We start from the raw sequence: 21661 nt of genomic DNA on the forward strand, positions 1-21661 counted from the left end.
TAACTATCCTGCATTTCCAGTTTGCATGTGGAGAAGCTGCCAGTGGATTCCTGTGATGTTCATTGATGCAGAGTCAACAGAGAAGCCCAGGAAATAAGTAAGACTGGCAAGGCTCTGAGGTGGGGCACTGGCAGGATGCACCTTGCTGTACAGGTCCCTGCAGTGGTGACTGGCATAAGGGACAGGCATTGCTGATAGTATCTTAAATATCAACTAAAATGTATTCAATGCACACACATCTTTATAGGTTAATTCTGAGTATTAATGTTCAAAAACAAAGGTACAAAAGAATCAGCCAGGGCTAAATAAGTGTTAGCTCCCTTTTCTACCTCCTCTTTTCTCTGCAGACATTCTTCATTTCTTACAGTAAAGGTCAAACTCTATTAGAAGAGAAGTACTTAGAGCCAATCTTGAGCTATTTACAGATTACAGAGCCAAAGAGTTCAATGTAATGACAAGACCTATGCAGTTCATCCTTCCGTAATATGTGTTCTTAATAGTTGAAACGTTTGTTGCATCTTAATAATTTTACCATAACTGTCACCCAGGAGCCTATGTTAAAGCCATATCACAGTGGGCTCATCCCCATGAATGCTCTCCACCTCAGTGAAAATGCCTTCAACCCAATTAGCCTGTGCAATTTAATTTGTTCAATGAAAGTCGCTGGGGCTTAATTGAATTCAATAGGACACAAATCAATAGAAATCAGTTCCAAGAGATTAGCCTCACATTCGTCAGTATGATTAAATTAAAGTGAATCTAGAGAAGATTTACCTAAATGGCTGACATGTTTCTAAAATGTACTGCAAATGACTATGGTATTAGGTTGTTGATAAGAGTTTTGGAGGTTATGTACTGACTCCTAATGGGCTGATGTCACTGCTGGAGGTGGAGAGGTACATATGAAAACAATAAATAAGTATACTCTATACTTAAAGAACTTCACAAACAGATGGTTCATCTTCCCACCCAGAAAAAATAGGTAAGATTAAGTTTATCTTTGAAGGTAAGAGTGACGCTGGATTATGTTGGGTGACTTTCTTATAGATCCCAAATTGCTAGGGTATAGATGTCCATCTGATGGTGTATTGATGCCTGTACTTCCTGTGAACCCTCATCTCTCAACTGTACCATTGGAAAATATTTGTAACCAGTCTCCCTGCTTCTGCTTTTGGTCTCCAGCTGTCTATTCAGAGTGGTTGTTTTTACAACATAATCATGATAGATAATTTTATGGATTGCATACAATGTGCCACAGTGATACAGATGGTCATCAGATCACATTTCAAGAAATGCTGACATGGACCAGTCTCCCACTCACTGTGAGAATACCCTCTATATCTGTATCTTGTTGGAGTCTAGTAACTCAGCTACTGTCAGTGATACCGTATTCTTATGTTATGGCATTGGCATTTCCCGCTTTAAATTTTGTGGCATTGACTTTTTGATTGAACTCCAAAATTTCACAACATGCACTTTTAGTCTAGCATTCTGCTAATGTGTAGTTGAAAGCATTCCTAAATGATTTACTTCAAAGACATATTGGGGACATAATGGGAATTTAAAACAGAAAATCAGCATCAGAGTTGCAGAGGAATGGATGAATACGTGGGTGGTGAAAAACTGCTTAATGTAAGGGTTTGAGAGGTCAGTGTTAAGACCATGCTTGTAAAACGGCCTATCCTTTTTCAATTTGGAAAGTTGTGACTTGAAAGATCTTCCTCACTTATTCATTTGTTCACTCTTTGAAAGGATTCAGGATACAGTGAAATATTAGACTTGATATAGACAAGGTAGAATGGACTGAAATTAGTTTCCCTCCAACATACTAAATTGTTATCCTAATTTAGCTATCTAGAGCTACACAAAATGTATAGACTTGTCTAACACTGTTCAAATGCTTGAAGGCAAACCTGCAGGTTTACATCATTCCTCAATATATGACAGCTTCCACTCTCAATACAGTCATCATTCTCCTCAGATTTACGCTTCGCACGTAGCTCCAGACCTAACGTAGGACATGAAGGCAAGAGGAAGGAGAAGAGAAAACAGTCTTTTGCTTGGGACACGGCTTACATTAATCAGATTACCTTCAAACGCCAGCCCGGGGATTTTAGTTTGGAACAGAGAAGACGGTTGGAATGTTAATCATTTTCAAACATTGGCAGGACTGCCATAGAAAAGTAGCAAAAATATTTAACTAGAAGTTAGAAAAAAAATATTCATGTAATAGTTTTGTCTTTATTCTGAAATGTGACCTTGGGAAAGCCACATAATCTCTCTGGATCTCTGTACATTGGAGATGCTAATAATACATGTTTTTCAGTTTCAGGTGAGGATCAAAATAAGTATTTTGCGATCTGTAAAGTGAAATGTGCTGCATGCGTGTGAGATGATTTTTATAATTAATATTTTCTTGCTACTTTTGAGACTCCAGAGTACTGGCCAGGAAACATGAAATACATTATTGGGGAATAGTTGTTAGGTCAATGTACTATTGAACTTTCTAATATCTGTAGCTGTCCACTAACAGGCTCGACCATCTCACTAAGAAGTGAGCATCTCTCCATAGCAAACGTTTAAGAGCCTAGACGAATTTGTCCAGATTCACATATTCTAGTTGTCATTTTATGTGGATCAAAATTTTACAACATATATTGTCAAGTTGGTTTCATACTGGCTTTTCCTTCCATTATGTGATGCATTTTAAAAAAGTGAACAACCATCATGTAGTTAAACCAGAAAACTTGGTTTTCAAGCTACGTTAAGTTTAATATGTTGAGGTGGTAACATGGATATTTTTCAAGTGTGTTAAACCCCAAAATGTTGATACCAATAAAATGCGAGTTCGGGTACCAAGGACTTCTTAATGTGGTTAATGCATTTGGTTTAGAAGAAAAGGAAGAGAAGTGCTGAGCAGGAGAGGCAAGAAAGTGTTTTAAGACAAAGAAACAGACATCTAAGCTGATTTGAATAAGGCCAAAGAAGGAAAAAGTGAAAACAGCAGCTGGAATACCCCAGACATGATCTGCAGAGCTCAGATCATTACAATAGCGTCGTATCATTATCATTACCAATAACGTACATGTTCTTGTCCAAGCTCCTCCTTTGCGCGCCCAGAAGTAGTACAGAGGGACAGAGTGTGGGTACCGGTAATACGCTGGGCAAATGTGTTTGCTGCTGTGTTTACAGAGTTACGGGTGGTGATGAAATGGTAAGAAAGGGTCAGTTTATGGGATGTATGAAGTTTGTGGGAATTAAGAGTTTTAGATATCCTGTGTTCATCATGTCACTACTCATGGCAGGCCAAGACAGCTATCATAGATCGAGTACACCTATTCTGAGAGAAAGAGGCAGCTCTAAGGAATGAAAATTGACTTTTTCCAAGTTGACCCTTCTTAACCCTCTGCTGGTGAGACGGTGAAATGTGCTGTCCAAGGGCACGGTTTATCCTCTGGTGCCACTATTTACCAGATGCTCATTGCATTGGGACAGTTACTTGATTACTCTGGACTTCCGTTTCCTCATCTGTAAAACTGAAATTCCATTAGCATTTACTTAAAGAGATTGATGTGCCTTAAAAGAGTTTATGAAGTGTTTAGCTCAGTGCTTGGTACATGATAAGCGCTCAGAACTGTTAGTTAAATAAATAAAAACCACAACAATAACGTCAACAACAATAATACCAATACTAATAAAACTGAAACCTAGACAATGTAATCACCCTCTGAGTTTTATCTAAACAAAAACATGCTTCTCTCATCTCTGTAAAATCGTGCAACAGCAAAAGATAGCATTTGCAGGTGGTTTTAGAGTTTATAGAGACTTTTGCAAACAGTTCACTTAACAGAGCGACTAAGATGGGCATTATTATTAATATCCAAACTTTAGAAATGAAGTAACTAAGATCAAGAGAAAGGAAATGACTTGCTGAAGGATACATAGATAACAAACAACCAAGTCGAGAATTCTTATTTGATGTGCCGTTATCTCCAATAAATAACTAAAGCTATAGATATAGAAATAAATACAGATACAAGTATATAGAGATACAGATGCAGATACTGCCTATCCCTATGTTTCACTTTGGATATCTTTCCACATTCAGATGTCCTGTGGCCACATGGTTTCTCCCTGAATTTCTCCCTGGTGCACTCAGTGGTAGAGCATAGAAAGTGAATTCTACAAAGGACTTTATAAATAAGACTTAATACGATCTGTTTACAGAAGGAAAAAAAAATTGAAAGACTTTCTCAAGGTCGTTTAGCAAGACACTGGCTTCCTTTCTCAGAGGCAACTGTTTTTCTTCATATTTTTGTGACTGTCTCATTCTTCTTCCATCAAAATTGATCTGTTCTGATTTTAACTGTATCCTACCCAGTTCTCAGAGGGTAATCTAAATTTAGAAATAATAGATATTTAACACACGAAATTTTAAGAAGGAAATAGGCGTGCATGTGTATGTGTGTATATGTGTTTGTATGTGTCGCTTTATACAAAGAAAGCATCTGTGTAGAGGTGACATTTGAGTTGGTATTTGAATACTGAGAAAGGTAGCCATTTGATGAGCCAGGGCAAAAGACCCTCAGGCATAGGAAAAAAACATCCCAATGTCCCTGATGCAGGAATTACCTTGGCGTGTTCAAGAAACAGAAAGGAAGCAGGGGTGTCAGGGTCATCATGGGAGGTTGGAGAACACTTAGAACTGAAGTCAGGGGTGTAGTCAGGACTAGATCACATGCGGATTTGTAGGCACGGTAAGATGTTTAGATTTGATTCTAAGTGTTTAAAAAAAGCCAATGGAGAGTTTTAATCATAAAAGTAACAAGACACAAATTTTGTTTATTAAAGATCATTCTGGAGGATAAGAAATTGTAGGTGGTAGGACTGGAAGAAGAAAACCAATTAGGAGATCACTGATGTCTTCCATGCAGAGATGATGATAATTTTGACTATAGCAGTAGCAGCGGTGGCAGAGAGAAGAGAACGGAATCAACATATATTTAGATTTAAAACCTTTAGAACATTTCAATGGGTTGGATGATAGGGGAGAGGGAAATGGAGTGATTGAGGGTGATTTTTATGTTTCCTGTTTAAGCAATTGGCAGAAAAATGGATCAATTTACTGTGATAAGAAAGACGTGGGAGTAGAGCAGGTAGCAGGGCTAGGATGGAATAAAGGGATGAGAGAAAAAAAAATTAGCAGAGGACATGAAAACCAGATTGGAGTGAGTTGAATAGAGCATGGGTAAATAGGATCTTGAATATAAACAAACTTCTAAGAAATTCTGCTATATTGCTTATACTATTCAAGCAATGAATTAGAAATTGATAGTACTGGATCAAGAGGATGGATACCAGAGGGAAAGTCTTGAGCAGGTGATTGGGGTTAGAACATACAGTGCTCAAACAAAAGCTGATTGAGTAGCCTTAGATTAAAGTTACATATAGATGTAGGTAGAGACATAGATATAATATATATGTGCTTATTCGTTCTTATTTCTGCTTTTAGACTGTACAATTTCTACTGTTCTTTCTTTAAATTCACTGTCTCTTTTTTCCTGTTGTGACCACCTACTGTTAATCCAACCAAATGATTTCAGATATTGTATTTAATAGTTCCATTAATTTGCTTCTTAATAACTTCCATTTGGTTTGAGATTTCCCATTTGTTTACCCATCATGACCATTTTTTACTTATGTCCTTCAACATGTTCATTATCAAGGGTTTAACATCCTTGTCTGATCATCCCAACATCTGGTCAGCTTAGTGGGTTTTTATCGACTGATACCCAGAATATATAAATAGCTGTTACATTAATGGAAAAGAAAAACAACTTACAAAAATAATTGCTAAAGATAGGAGCAGATAATTTATAGAAATATAAATGACAGACACTTGACATAATGAAAAATGCACTAGAAATCAAGGATATACAAATTAAAACAGCCACCAGATACCATTTTCAACCCATTAGATGGGAGATTTAAAATAAATGAAAAAAATTAAAATAATCACCTTTTTGGGGGTAGTATGTTCAAGAGTACATGAAGATAGGAATACAAACTTCAGAAGTGCTTCTGGAAAACAATGTGGCAGCATTTTTCTGAATTCAAAGTATGTTTACCTTTTGATCAGTAAATTCCTCTTTACGATAGCTACACCTGACAAAGATCCAGACATTTCTCTCCCTCTTGCCCTTCACTTCTTGTCCCCCTTACTGGCATTGGGAGAAGAGAGCTAAGAAACAACAAAAACAAAAAGCGTGAAGTGTCTCTCGTTTTTTGTTTTGCTTTGTTTTTTGTTTTGTTTCGTTTTTGAAGATGAAAAAATAATCCCTGTGAAAATGATTGTTGTGAGGCGCAAATTGTAATCCACATTCAAAATGAAAGGGTGATGAATCAAGGTCTTTCTCAGTGTCTTATGTTTATTTTCATTTGTCTTAGGGATGCTGAGTAACTGGTAATAGAAGGTGTCAGTTGTTCCTATAAAGAATTTTATATGGCCCATTGCCTTCCTCTGATCTGTTGCTGACATACATAATGCTAACGATTAAACTAATTAGTTGTGCTCCTTTGGTATAATTAATAAGCAATAACCATACTATTGTTTGAGGATGCTAAAACTTTAATGCCCTCTTGCTATCTGCCTCACTTGAATACTGAGGAACATAATGGTTCCACAGAGTCATAAAGTCGCCAGGACCCTTTTTAGTTTTATTGTTATTGCCAACTCTAGCTTACTTTTGACTGTGGTGTTAAACCATTCCAGATAATTGAGACAGTTATAGGCACCGGGTAAGAAATAGTTATGACATGAATGGGAATTCTAGGTGATTACATTTATAGCTTGTGTCTTCACAATTGGAATGGGAAATTTAGGATAAGGAATTGTCCTTGGTTCAGACTTTTCTGGCTGTTTAAATCTAAGTCACTGCCCAGAAGGCTCCTAACATTTTGTTTTGGTATTTGTTAGTTAACGGGTGAGTTTAGGGCACCTGCCGGATGGTTAGACTCTTGTGGTCTGGGGATGAAACCGAGGTCTAATCACTCATTCTATGTGTCCTTACTGAGTGTACACTAAGTGCTGGGCCCTACTCTGAGACTACAGGATGTAGATTTTGCCTTCTTGTGGCCTTCAGACCGAATTATAGATTTCCAAATTTGGAGCTAATGTTGAAGGCTGTCCAGTGCAATTCCTCATCAAATGGTTGCTTTGATCACCCAGCAACCTCACTTAATGGGTTTTCAGCCTGGGGTCGGACTTCTCAAGTGTTGGAGAAGTCGTTACCACTATGTCAGTCCATTCTACTTTTTGTACAAGTTGGATCCTCAAAAAATATTTTATGACCTATGCCTTGCTTTACTTTAGCATATAATTTTCTTCAGGGCGTTATGAGAAATTTGCCTGTTCTTTCACAGGGAAATGTTCAGTTATTATGCCAATATGATTATCCACGTGCCTGTCCGTTCTTCTCTTTCCTATACAATAGGATTTCAACTCACTTCAAGACCTTTATAGTTGGGTCTGTATGTTCTCCTGCAGGTCTATGTGGCTTCTGAAGTCTAATGCCGAAAATGGAATTTACTCACCCCGACAGGATCTTATCAACAGAAAGAGGGACTATCATCTCCCTTATTCTAGATTTCTTTAATCAATGTTCAGCAATTTCACATTAGAGTCAAAGAAAAAGCGATATATACACACATGACCTGCAAACTAGTCTTGCGAGGGAATTGCCTCAGCTGTGTCATGAGGAGATTCACCCAGATTTCCAGTGACGGTGAAAACAGGGACACAGAACTTTGTGGGTGTCTGAATGGCTTCTCTGAAGAAGTCACTTTTGCTGGGCCCTGGCAATGTGGATGGATAGACGACAGCGAGATATGTTAGTGGGTAGGAAACTTTTGAAAATGTCCGATGCTTAAGACAGGTGAAAAAGCCACTTTGAATTATTCCAAAAGTCAAGTAATCAAAGCAGAATGCACTGATCCACCTGGGATACTGTTGGTTCACAGGTTGAACCCTGAACGTGAAGAGGGAGAGAAGGAAGAAGGAGGCAGCCACTCCAGTTGGGTAGGCATCAGGCTGAATAAGCAAAGAACTTAGATATAAGTCTTATTTGGGGCTAAGAGATGAACAGGTCTCCGCACCCACAACCAGCATCTTCAAGGTTTATAGAAAGGCCTTAACAGGGCTCAGTCATGTGCAGTGTCCAGATGGTCTTAACAACACGTTTCTCTCAAGGCAGTGTCCTTGGAACAGCTCCCTTTGTGGGAACGGGGGACAGAGCATATGTTCCCAGGACAGGGGAGCAGGCGGGGAGCCTCCAACTGCCTGGGTACTGCTCATCTGTCAGTCACTTCCTCTCCGTGACCTCCGACAACAGTTACACAAACCCTGCTTATCCCTCAGCAAATCATAGCCTGCTGGGATGAAGAGGTGTAGATATCCAGTTGATAAAAAGAACTGGAGCAGGTCATTATTAGCCATGGCTCTTTTCTTTCGGCAACACTGAGTTAAGAATAAGTAATTCTCCCTAGTGAGAATTCGGAATGGTTTCACTGAAAATGAAACAGTACCTATAAAAAAATAGATAAAACATATATTGTGTGCTTATAATTTGCTGGAATTGTGCTAAAAGCAATGCATGCTGTATCTAATTCCCTGCATGCAATCTAGCAGATAGGGGTTTTTACTATGCCTAGTTTACAGGTAAGGAAATCAGGAACTCAGAGGGACCATATGACTTGTCAGAGTCCCATAAATAGCAAAAGGCAGAGGAAGGAAAAAGCGTAAATAGTTTGATTCAAGAGACTTCAGTCACTGCAACAAAACATGAATTCTGTGTTTTTCACGGCCAATCAATAACCAGCGGTTTATGCGGTTGCCATTAACATTCAATTTACCTGAAATTAGTTTTGACGCTGAATTATGGCTCTAGGCTGACAGGGGGGTTTCCTGTCAACAGAAAATAAAATTCCTCCAGAGGTTGATAAATCGCTTTGATGTTGATGCTCTGGATTGAAGTGTGTGTTAGAGCCTTGCTACTTGGTGTGGTTTGCATATTCGAAGTATCAGCTTCCCCTGGGAGCTTGTTAGAAATGCAGAGGCTTGGGCTCCGCCCCAGATAGACTGAATCAGAATCTGTACTCTGAAAAGATTCCCGGTACTTTGTACATTAAATTTCAGAAGAGTTGCTATAAAGGACACATAGGAGGTAGAGTCTCTACTGATGTAAAGGGACAGAAAGTAGAACTGTTGCCTCAGTCTCACAGGCTGGTGTCTTGAGTAATACGGCAGGTCATCCACAGACACGGAGTTGGAGAGATCAAGGTTTAATTTATCTTACAAGAAAAATACTAAGTTTATGACACTACCACTAAAACTACTACTATTAACAACAAGTACAGTTAACTTTATTGTCTGCTTATTATGCGCTAACCCACACAGTGTGCCAGGATTTAGAGATTAATTAGACATTCTCTCTATCATCAAGGTTTTCTTGGTGGAAGGACATCACATAGGGTTACAATTCTTGTTTGGCTATTCTTTCCAAAGATGCAGAATGAATGTGACAGGAGCAGAGAGAAGGGGGCACTCCATACTACCTGTGGGCATTGGGCATGGCTTCATAAAGATGTCATTTGAACTTGATGTTGAAGGATGAAAGGAACATCAGTCCTGATGACTCTTATACAACAGTGGCTCACAGCTCTCCTTGACGTCACGCGTTTGTCTGTTGCTTCCTTCTTCCTTTCCTGTCTTCCTTCTTTCCTTCCTTTCTTCTCTCCTCCCTTTTCTACCTTTCTTTCTAGCTCCTTTTCTTCCTTGTGGCAAATTTTATTAAGACCTACCACGTGCATTCAGTAACGGTTTGGGCAAGATTCTATTACAAATACCTATATTGAAAGGAAGGTCAAACACATAGTCTTTGATTTTATTCAATTTCCAGCCTAGTAAGGGTGATGGCTAACAAAATATAAGCAAATCAGAGAATAGATAATGAATTGTTGCGGTAGGAAGAAAACTAATAGTGGTCGTCACAGAGAAAAGCATAAGGTGCCTATTTTGATAGGATGGTTGGAGTGAACTGCATTTTAAAGAGAAAAGGTGAAAGGGAGCCAGATATGTACAGAGTAGGGGAAAAAGTGCCCCAAGCAAAGGGAAAGTTACATGTCAATGCATACAGTGGGGACGAGTTTCACAACCTGAAAGAAGGCCCTGGGGGCTGTCAAATGTTATGAAACAAAAACAGACCAATGCCTTCAATCATTTTCGATTTTAAAACAGCACCAGAGGTTGCAATGCGGTGAATGCATAAGAGTGAGTCAGGAAAGAAGTCAGGAATAAGATCGGTTTAGAGGCAGTCAGGCCAAGGCATCCACCTTTCCTACTTGCTATGTCAAGCAGTCATAATCCCTCTAGGACTGCACCTCAACTTTGAAATACCTGTCCTTTCCTTGGGGTCGCGGCACGTGAACTCAATACCAGGGTTCTGTGATTCGGGAGGCTGGTCTGGCTTCACCAGCCATAGGAAGGAGTCTTTCTGTGCACACATTGGTAGACCAGAGAATAGCAGAGAGCTGCCTCAATCCCCTACCTGCTCACTCGTCGCCGGTCTTCACCCTCCTGCGCATACCTTGTCATGAAATAGAATTGTGTTGCCTGTGACAACAAAGCCTTGAGTCCGCTGGGCAGCTGCTTACCTACAGGGCTGACTCCCAAAAAGGTTATATAAATATGTTTCTGCTGGCCTACTATGTGCCAGACTCTATGAGCCCTAGGGCTACTGACAGGAACCCATCAGACCAGTTTTCTATTTTGAGAAAGTTGCCATGTATATAAACATAAATAGGACAACGCAGAGGTAGAGGCGTGGGAGCTGTATTCAGAGGTATAGATCAGTGCCAGATAATGTCAGGAGTTTCTGCCATGATAAAGAGTCTGGATCCTGGGAGAAGGGCCACGCAGTCCAAGTAGACTTATTTGGTTTCCATGAAAATGTTTCTTCTAATTTTGCACTACTAACCTGAGGTTTTGTGACAATGAAATTATGCTTCTATAAGCCACTCTATGATCAGTGAATGATTAAACAATGCTACAAAAAATATTCATCCTGATTTTTTTTCAATTACCTACCTTTATAAGAGTTTTCACAAGCGTCAACTCAGCCGAAGCTCCTGTCACCTTGGGATGCACATATGGTAGATGTGACTATACCCATCAATCTGATGAGGTCACTGATGCCAAAGGACATTATGGAATGTGGGAAGTCACATTAATTGCTTTTTACAGGGATGAAAAATAAGTAAATCTTGGGCTGCCACATGCCTCCTTCATCAAATCTCTTCTTCATGGCGCTCGCAGACAACACCAATTCATCATGGCATTTCTCTGCTGAGCCCAGACGTAGCTTCCAAATTTTATATATAACCCTGCAGGCGTGATCAACAAATGAATGGAACTGGCCATACACGTCAAAATGTATCTGTTATCTATCTCTGGCTTGCGAAGCGATTGCTATTGTGCTGGTGCTTTAGGTATATCATGTTATTTAAATCTTTTAGCAGTTAAAAAGTGAAAAGGGACAAAACCAATATTCGTGCCCATTGCTCATTGAATCCAACGTCCTTTTCTGAAGAGTGGCAAGAATGAGGCTAGAATACAGGTATCGTCTCACCCCAAAACTTGTCAACTACTTTGTGGAATACAAACTTTTAAAACTAATACGGAAAGGCATGCTCAACTTCAATTTGTAATTCTCATCTGGAATTTGAAAAAAAATATGAAGAAGAAAATAAAGATACTATATTAAGTACCAGATATGCCTCATTCCTGCTTCAATTAACATGCTTTCTCAGTTTGCACGATTCTTAGTAACCACAAAGGACACTGTACGTGGGCCTGAAGACTTTTAGATTTGGGGCACAGTGATTCACCAAGTCGAGGTTCAGCAGACTTCAGATGATGACCAGGAATCCACGATGTTGCCGATACAGCCCAATGAGACACACTGTCCTGAAACACTCAGACAGAGGTGTCATCAAGGGAGATATAACCTCTAGCTTCCCAGACCGAATTAGAGATATCTCCGTTGAAATCTGCATTTGGTTGATATAGCCTGGGTGGCATGGTGATGCAGCTCTATTCCTATCTCGGTCTCTAGGGATGTGAAGTTCAAGGGCAAGAACTAATAGGAATTTTGCACTAACTGTATACTAGGCACTGTGCCGCTCCTTTGGTGCAAAAAGCAGTTGAGGTACGATCCGTCTCTCGGGGACAAAAGACAGACTGGTTGAAACTAACACACAAGTAGAAAAGCTCAGAAACTACAGATTTCTCAGGCTTGAGTCTGCGCCCCAGTGTAAGATGTCCTGCAGCTACATACGTAGAATGACAGAGATAGACTAAGTTAATAGTCATCCGTACACGGATTTGTTTGTTAAAGCAGTGCTTATTGCCTTTCAGGGAAGAGCGGTTTCGCTTTTGTTTTTGTTTGCTAGGTGGCAGGTGAATTGTGAAATAGTGTCTTTTCTCTGTACACAGTATTAGAAGAAAACGTTCATAACTTTTATTTTCTTTACCGCATCTGTTAATGTAAGAAGAACGGAGATTCGCCTCTACCAGTTCAAGCACTTATTTCATCTCTTTGAAAATAGCTCCCACGTTCCTTTGTAGCCCACCCATTTCCCATTGCCCTGTTCCTTCAGAGCTCACAGCAATCATAACCATGTCGGAAAATTCTTCACCAACTTTTATGAAATATGCCCTCTTACGCTTTCCACTTATCGTGCACACATGCTTGTTCACATTCGTAACTCATATAACTTTCCATTTATGTTTATGATTATGGATTATCTTATTACTGGCTGCTTTCTTTGCTACTATATAACTTTCATGAGAGCGGGGGATATCTATCTTTGTTCATCTTTGTTTCCTAAGTACCTAGTAATCTCGGTTTTAAGAACCAATAATTGCTAAAAACAATGTATGATTTTATAGCTAAGGAAATGGGTGCGATACAATTATACAACATGCCTCCTGTCACAGCATTCATAAATGGCAGAGACAGATTTAGAACCCATGGTTTGTATGACTCCGAAAGTCCAAGTTTTTACCCCCTCCTCCCTTATATAATTGTGTGTTCCCTCATTTATAAGAGGGAACACAGTCTCCATCAGGACTGAGTGCCAGATCAGGAGAGGAAAAGCCTCTAGCTGGTGTTTCTAACAATTGACGTCTAGGTCCTTTTTCTTAGCTTGTGATCTGCAGAGAACGTTTCTCTTTCTGGCTAGGTGTGAGCCTGACATTTCCCAGAGAGGCAGTGAGACTGGGACCATGAGACTGATTTATGTCCAGTGGAATGTAAAAATAATGTTCTCCACTTCCAAGCCAAGCCCCTACAATATCCCTGCTAACTCTCGCATTTTCCCTCCTTTGCCCTGAGGTGCTAGAAACATATCGTTCTAAGATGGCAATGATACTAGAAGGAAGGGGATCAGATTCATTTGTCACCAGTCAGAGTACATCTTCCTCAGAGAGCATCTGAGTGCAACAGGGTAGAGGATTGAGCTGGTAAATTCGGGAACCAGGTAGTACAGAGTCTGTCACATAATAAACGCTTACTAAGCATTAGCAAATAGTAACAAAACCTCTCCCATGTCTTAGGTGCCTTATTTGCAAATTGGAGAAGCACGTAACTGTCTCGTCCAGTTGTGCTGTTTAATACAATGAGGGGTAAATAAGACAACACAGGTGAAGCCTTGGACAGAGACTGGCAGAAAGAAGTGAGCCAAAGGCTGGTAGCTACTTTCTGGATCTTCTTGCAGACCAGGTAACAGAGCCTGGCATCAAGATTAGCTTTCATTTTCCCTCGTAATGATCCTATTGTGAATGCTTAAACAATTGTATTTATTTCTTCCTGCGGCGACGTGGACAGATTTAAGATAATTCGAGGTCAGAATAACTTTTCAAATATCCAAAACTGGGTATCACCTGGTGGAGATAAAAGACGGCAGGTGCCAGCATGTCAATGATAATTTCTCCGTGTTCCCTTGGTTATTTCCCAGAAGATAGAGCAGCGTAGCCTGGAGATGGTGTTCTGTTTATAGAAATTTTCATTCTTGATTTCCACTTATTTTTCCAGGAGTATGGCTCAGGCGGCTCCACTAATATTTGTTAGAGCCGTGCATCTTTCTACCATATGCATTCAGTGGTCTTTAGGAAAGGAACATCATTACTTCTCATGGACATTGAAACAGCTCAAGAAATGCTTGTGAGCAGCCACCCACGTCCTCTCAGATTTCAGAACTTTCTCCTTCAACTCACCCAAGGATTTCTTTACATTTATCCATCTCTCTGCAGTTCATCCCAGCAGGTGTTAATTAGGTCCTCACTGTTAACAGTGTGTCTTAGGAAGAGAATGGGGTTTGAGGCCAGACAGAAATATGACCTCTGGGTTTCTGACATGAGACACTTGCTAATAGTGGTACTGAGATAAAGAACCTGAGAGCGGTGAGAGGTTTGGGGGAAAGCAGATGGATGTGATCTCATCACGTTGAGTTGGGGGTCTTATCCAAGTTTTTATGTGGTGGGCACAGTTACACAGAATGGTAGCTCAGAAGAAAATTTTGAATCTTAAGGGGCAAAAAAACGGCAGAAAAACTGAAGGAGGAACGAAAGTTACACTAGCAATCTTTGGTAGACATTCTCAGCGCTTCCAATCTTTCTCATTCGCACGGAAGACTACCTTTCTCATTCCCTTTCATCACAGTGGTTCCATGTGAATAGTTCCCGGCACTTGGTTGCATCAGGAGGTGACGTGAGCACTTGCAGCTGAAACATTTAAGGGCTCGTGCTTGATTTTCCCATCCAGGCTCCTTTCTTTTGCTGCAGCAATCACGAAAGGATGCTTGGGAAGGAAGCGATGCACGTTGGAGGCATCCCTCCTCAGAGGCGCCCCTTGCAGAAAACTTGACCTACAGCAGATGTTGGAAGCACAAGAAATAAATTCTGTCGTGTGAGTCCATTAGGATTTGGCATTGTGTGTTATTATGTCACAGAACAGCCTCTCCTGACAGACACAACACATTTGCAACAATTGGAGTTAGGCCTCCAGACATGAGGGACTCCAAAAATAGACATTGGCCCAGGCTGCTCTGTTTAAGGGAAAGTCGTGGCATTGGCATGTGTCTTTGGCAGAAACTAGTGGAATAACAGGTTCTTCAAACACGAGCAGGAGGGAAGAATGCATGGAGCTGGTCTGAGAGGACTAAAATACACTGAGCTGTGACAAAGTGAGAGAGAGGCATGGACACATATACACTACCAAACGCAAAATAGAGAGCTAGTGGGAAGCAGCCGCATAGCACAGGGAGATCAGCTCAGTGCTTTGTGACCATCTAGAGGGGCGGGATAGGGAGGGTGGGAGGGAGGGAGACGCAAGAGGGAAGAGATATGGGAACATATGTATATGTATAACTGATTCACTTTGTTATAAAGCAGAAACTAACACACTATTGTAAAGCAATTATACTCCAATCAAGATGTTAAAAAAATAGAATAAAATAAAGTACACTGAGTACGGGTAAAATACCCCTCAGGATTCCCCGAGCTTCTCTGTTTTCCAGAGAGGGAGTTGTTAAGTAGAATTATACTATTTAGAAATTGTTCATATGCAACCAAATGTTTGAAGTGGCAGAGGATCCTTGAGGAATTGTATCTAGTCACCGGCAGGAGGAAGAGTCACTTCTGGGTGAGAGAATGACTTCAAAGGAAAGGATGCTTCCATGAAAACACCTTAGGTAGATATATGTTTTTTCCTTTTTAATTTGTAACTCATTTAATCTTTACAATGATCCAAAAAGTTGGCACATTATCACCACCATTTAAAAATGAGGAAGCTGAGTTAGGGGGGAAGTTAACTGATTGAAAAGGAATTAGTCTTATCCTGAGAACAAGGGTCAGTAAGTACAAAAGAGAAAAGGCATTCGGTAGATGGGAAGTCTCTTATGCAAGCGTTTTCAGAAGGAAATATAGGATTACATATACAATGTGTGTGGTCCCAAGAGTCCAAAGAAATGGGATACTCACTGTGGTCCAGAAAATTGAAAGAAATTTCATGGAGGTGATGGAACTCAGGATTTACCTCAAAGGATAGAGTGGGATTTATTAGAGAGGAAGGGAGGGAGGGTGTTGGAGCCTTCAGTACCCCGTGGGTTCAAGTGCTCATAGGACATTCCGGTGCTCGTGGCGCAACTCAGACCCAGTGGAGAGTTATCGAGAACAAGAGCAGGCATGATAGCACATTAAGGCCCATTGACCATTTAGCAAGATTTCTGTGCCCTCTTAGGTCTCAAGCATGCTTTGAGTATAACAGGGGAGGTAAGCACAATGGCCACCATACACAGTACAAATTGTATGGGTGTGTGTGTGTGTGTGTATAATCGTATCTATACCCTTTGAAATACATATATATACCTATATATGTATATATTAATATATAATATAATATACACAAAATACATAACAGATACGTGATTTAAATATATTTTATACATGAAAATATTTTACACTGAAATTATATGTATATGTGAATATGCATTATCTATATATTTATATCCTTAGATGTTGATATAGACATAATAAGAGGGAATTATTTTTCCTGGTATAATCAAGAGAACTAAAATTGCTGGAGAAAAAAGAGTTTTGGAGAATTTATCTTTTCTCCAGCAATTTTAGGTCTTTTGATTATACCAGGATAAATCATACCTTTTTATTATATCTCTATCAACCTGAAATTTCTTAGTTGGGGGAAGATTCTCCCTCATAACATGAAAGAGATTATGTCTCCTTCTTGAGTAAATTATAATTTGTGTTTTCTTTTGGCGTGTATATTTTTTTAATCTCTCTGGAATGAAAATTGTTATTGATGAAATAAATAGGGAAATATGTTTTTGTAAGAAATACGTTGTATAATGACACACAACTTACGAAGAGTTTCAGCACATACTCATTTCTTTAACACATATAACATTCATACCATTTGTCTGAAAAGACAGTCAGCCTTGCTGTGGTGTTATTGAGCTCCTGTGGTCACAGAGGGCGTAGGTATGAGACTAAAAAGACAACTACCCAGGGCCTGCAAAGGAATCTGGTCTGGTCCCTGTGAGTTCTTCCCAGTGAAAAGAAATTCAGTTCTGCCGGGCCAGCCATCAGCATTGGGTGGGGTAGCTTTTCCTCTCTGGGTGACTCCACAGCTGCCCTTACTGTGACAATCTGATAACCTTCTTTCTTTTCAAGTGCAGAGGAGCGGGGACATGTAGGATCAGATAGGAGAAAATGGATCCTGACAAGGCATTTTCAGGTTTTCAAAAGGCAGGTCTTCATTCCAGCCTGATGTTTCATCAGGATTTATAATCTTCCCATTATGAGAAAATCAAAAGAGGTCATTTGGTGAGGTTTTATCTTCCTCTTCTTCTGTGGAGCCCTTATGAAACATTTATGAGTTTTCTGACAATATCAAACCAAGCTTTCTTTGCAGTTCTGTCTTCGCAAGCTGTGCCCTTCAGAGGTGCAGCTCTTTCCACTAGATAGTGAGCATGCCCAGTGCTGTCTTGTGAGGTTATCTCGTTAATGGCGATGGTTTGCCTTTCTGCAAATCTCCCGAGGGTGATGACTCCCAACTGTCTGAAATAACTAGTGCTAAATTAGTCAAATGGAGTGGTTTCATTTTGGATAGTAATTTTCTATGGCAATGACCTATTTTGAAATTAACCCCAAATCTGAGATAGCATGCAAGTACTGGGATATAAAGTGAGTTCTAAATTTTGTTTCTTACTCCTTGTATGTTCTAAGCCAGGATTCAACTCTTCTCTGTTTTAGCTTCTTCATTTATATGTGCAAGGCAAAATCAAAGCTGACAGACCTGTGCTGCAATATGGAAATGAAACATTAGCAAGTATTTTATAAATACTTAAGGGCTACTTAAATATAAAAAAGTTATCAATATTAGTGACTTAATTTTCCAAACATTTATTATTTATCACACATCAGGCCCCTTGCATCTGCAGTGCTACAATTACAAAGATGAATATGGTGACAGATAAATTAAGATCTCAGCTAGGAAACACAGGAATATTGTGGTAAATATTAAAGTAAGTCAGAGGTAGACAAGTCAATAGAAAACTATTAACAAACTGGTGTAAGAGGAAATGAAAACTAATTCAAGAAAAATAAGAGGAAAGAAAAATAATTCAAAAACTAATTGAGCATCTACTCTGTGGAAAAGAAAAAATAATTCAAAAACTAATTGAGCATCTACTCTGTGCCAAGAAATTAAGATATTATTTCATTCATTTCATGTAATCATTCGGTCCAGTGAATCTTGTTATTTCCATTTCACAGATGAAAAAAAGTTGATGCTTAGAAAGATTAAACAGCCTGCTTGAAATGTCACAACTCATAGGTGTGTGAACAGAATTTAAATAATTTATGTACAACAATTCCAAACCTGTTCTTTTCCCATCACACTGTACTTCTTGGTTGTGTTATCTGTTTTATGTAATATGACACTATTTAAAAAACAAACAAACTCCCCCACCCATACACACACACACACACAGAGCCTCCATTAATTAATATAAATAAAATATAGATAAAACATCTTACTAAAGAGTTACAAGCTAAAAATTGAAAATGAATGAGCTCAACTCAGTTTATTATCCAGCTCCAGAATCAAATGGAGAATCAACCTAGTGAAGAATCAATCAAATGGGGTCTTAACATACAAAAATGGTTTCTCCAAAATTCACATAATTACTTTTAATTACAAAATGCCTTGCATTTTGATTCACAATTTTGTGTGGGTACTTTCTCCTTCTTTTCTTCTTTTTAATTGTTCCATGCGTATATTATAGCGCGGGCTTTAAAGTACTTAGAGAAGATTTTATGCTTTCTGTTTCTTTAAGATGGGGAAGGTATAAAACTGAAGCTATTGGCATTCTCAGCACTATGTTAAGTTGTTACTGTAAGCAACCATGAAGACTTGATGTAAGCATTCTGAGGAAACATAATAGCAATTTAACAGTGCTAAGTTTTAAAATGGGAGGTGAATCTCAAATAAATGGACCCTATTGTAGCAGATTGTCTTTTCCAAAGAATACTCTGGAATATATCCCTCCTACAGGTTCTTTTACAAAGTTATCACTGGTTATCCATATGTTAAGGCTATATCTCCTACATTTAAACTTGTGACTGAAATGGCCAAAACAGTATGTCAAAAAGGACCCTATAGGACATCCAAAGCTAGGTCGAAATATGCCTTATACTTCTCCCTAAGTTTTTGTGGGGACCGTTGTTTTAAAACCCAGCCAACCATGCTGTAAGAAATCTCTAGAAGCCTTTCGAGGGGCCTGCATGGAGAGGAAACGATGCATCAAGCCACGTTCTCAGCTGGGCTCCCAGGAAATGGCCGGCGCCAACTTGCCCAATTTTGTGCGTGCACCATCTTGAAAAATGGAGTCTTCATCCACCAGTGATGCTGGAGCTGATGCTTTGTGCAGCAGGATGAGTTTCTTCCACCAAAGCCTGACTAAATTGCAGATTTGCAGGCAATCTAAATAGCCATTGGTGATTTAAAGCACTAAATCTTGAGGTGGTTTGTAACATAAAAATTGATAACCAATTTGTTTCTTAAGTGCTTTGCAGATACTATATGTACAACTGTAATGTGATCAATTTTGTGACCGTATTACATATGGTCATATTTTGCACATATTTAGATTATGCAATTCAGTAAGTTTTATTGTTCGTATACACCTATGAAAGCATCACCACAAGCAAGGTAGTGAAGATACCTGTCACCCCCGATATATTCCCCATGCCCTTTTTTTTTTTTTTTGCGGTACGCGGGCCTCTCACTGTTGTGGCCTCACCTCTCCCGTTGCGGAGCACAGACTCCGGACGCGCAGGCTCAGCGGCCATGGCTCACGGGCCCAGCCGCTCCGCGGCATGTGGGATCCTCCCGGACCGGGGCACGAACCCGTGTCCCCTGCATCGGCAGGCGGACTCTCAACCACTGTGCCACCAGGGAAGCCCGCTACAAATTTTATGTTGTATATAGAGACATATTTAGACCATATCTAAATGAATTCAAGTTGTTTGCAACCTTGGCTTGTCTTTCTTTCTTTTTTCTTTTTGAATTTTATTTTATTTATTTTTTATACAGCAGGTTCTTCTTAGTTATCCATTTTATACACATCAGTGTATACATGTCAATCCCAATCTCCCAATTCATCCCACCACCACCCCTCGCCCCCCTGCTTTCCCCCTTGGTGTCCATACGTTGTTCTCTACATCTGTGTCTCTATTCCTGGTTTGCAGGGCAGAAATAGGATACAACCTTGGCTTGTCTTCCTAGTCTGACCACAAATAATTGCGTGAGAAGCCCTATACTTGTAAGTCTACAAATCTCCCCTTTGGGCCGTCTTCCCCATGGTCAGTCTAAAGACCAGCAGAGGCAAAGCACGGTGTTGCACTTTGGTCTCTGCACACCAAGAATAACTCATGCTCCCTCCAGTATTTTCTCTTGGATTCTACTGTTGTATATGTGTTCAGACACCCAGGAGTCCAGTCACTCAATTCAATCGTTTATGGGTCTTATCCAATACCTTTATTATAAGGAAGTCACACTATGGGGAACGTGGCTAAAATGAGATCGTGAAAGAACAAAAGGGGGCTATTTTTAAATTCCAAAACGAAATTTGAAAAAAGGAATATTAGTGATCTGTCAAGAAATGGATGTAATTTAAACCCCTTGGGTTAATTTCCACCAGCAAATATTTTGTGAGTTTAAAAATTGCATCACTATAATTCAGCTTTCAGAGAAAGTCTGTAATAGATTCTATTTATGAAAGTCATAACCCAAAGGTAGCTGTGAAATCCCAGTGTCTGTGAAGAATTACCTTTCACAGGTGTACTTGGGGCTCCACTGGGTCACAAACACTGTAATTAGAGCTACCAAGATAGTTGTATAGAGGTGGTATTTTTAATTTGAAAGGGAAAATTTTATTTCCTTTTAAGAAACAACAAACTGTACAATACCAAATAAAAGTGATTCCTTCTTTTAAACCTCTTCGCTGTTTATTTCTTGGTTGGTACCATCAGGGGACCTTGTGCTGGTTTCTGGTTGGAAGCAGCTGCAGCCATGCCCCATAACTCCTGGCAAGAAACATATGCTCAAAAAGCAAGGCCTCAACAGAATACTCGGCTACTGAGCAGTACCTGTGACCTGATCACCTGGACAAGCTTCTGGTGACCTGTGTGGGCCTGAGTGTAAGTCATGAAGACTCCTCTCAGTACTGAGTTGTAGGATCCTTATGAGGACATGTTTGTTGATACTGAGTCTTGGCTTTTCTAACTTGACAAAGGCTTCTCTAAGGACTTGGTCCAATTTTTATCCTCTTTATCTTGTAGTTTAGGGTTACCAGTCAGCAAACATAAAAACAAGGGCCTACTGTGCAGCACAGGGAACTCTGCTCAATATTCTGTAATAACCTAAATGGGAAAAGAATTTGGAAAAGAATAGATGCATGTATATGTATAACTGAATCACTTTGCTGCACACCTGAAACTAACACAACATTGTTAATCAACTCT

The sequence above is a fragment of the Delphinapterus leucas genome, chromosome 17 (assembly GCF_059928025.1).
Source record: "Delphinapterus leucas isolate spDelLeu-1000000601 "Yukka" chromosome 17, BTC_Dleu_Yukka2, whole genome shotgun sequence".
NCBI classification, from domain to species: Eukaryota; Metazoa; Chordata; class Mammalia; order Artiodactyla; family Monodontidae; genus Delphinapterus; species Delphinapterus leucas.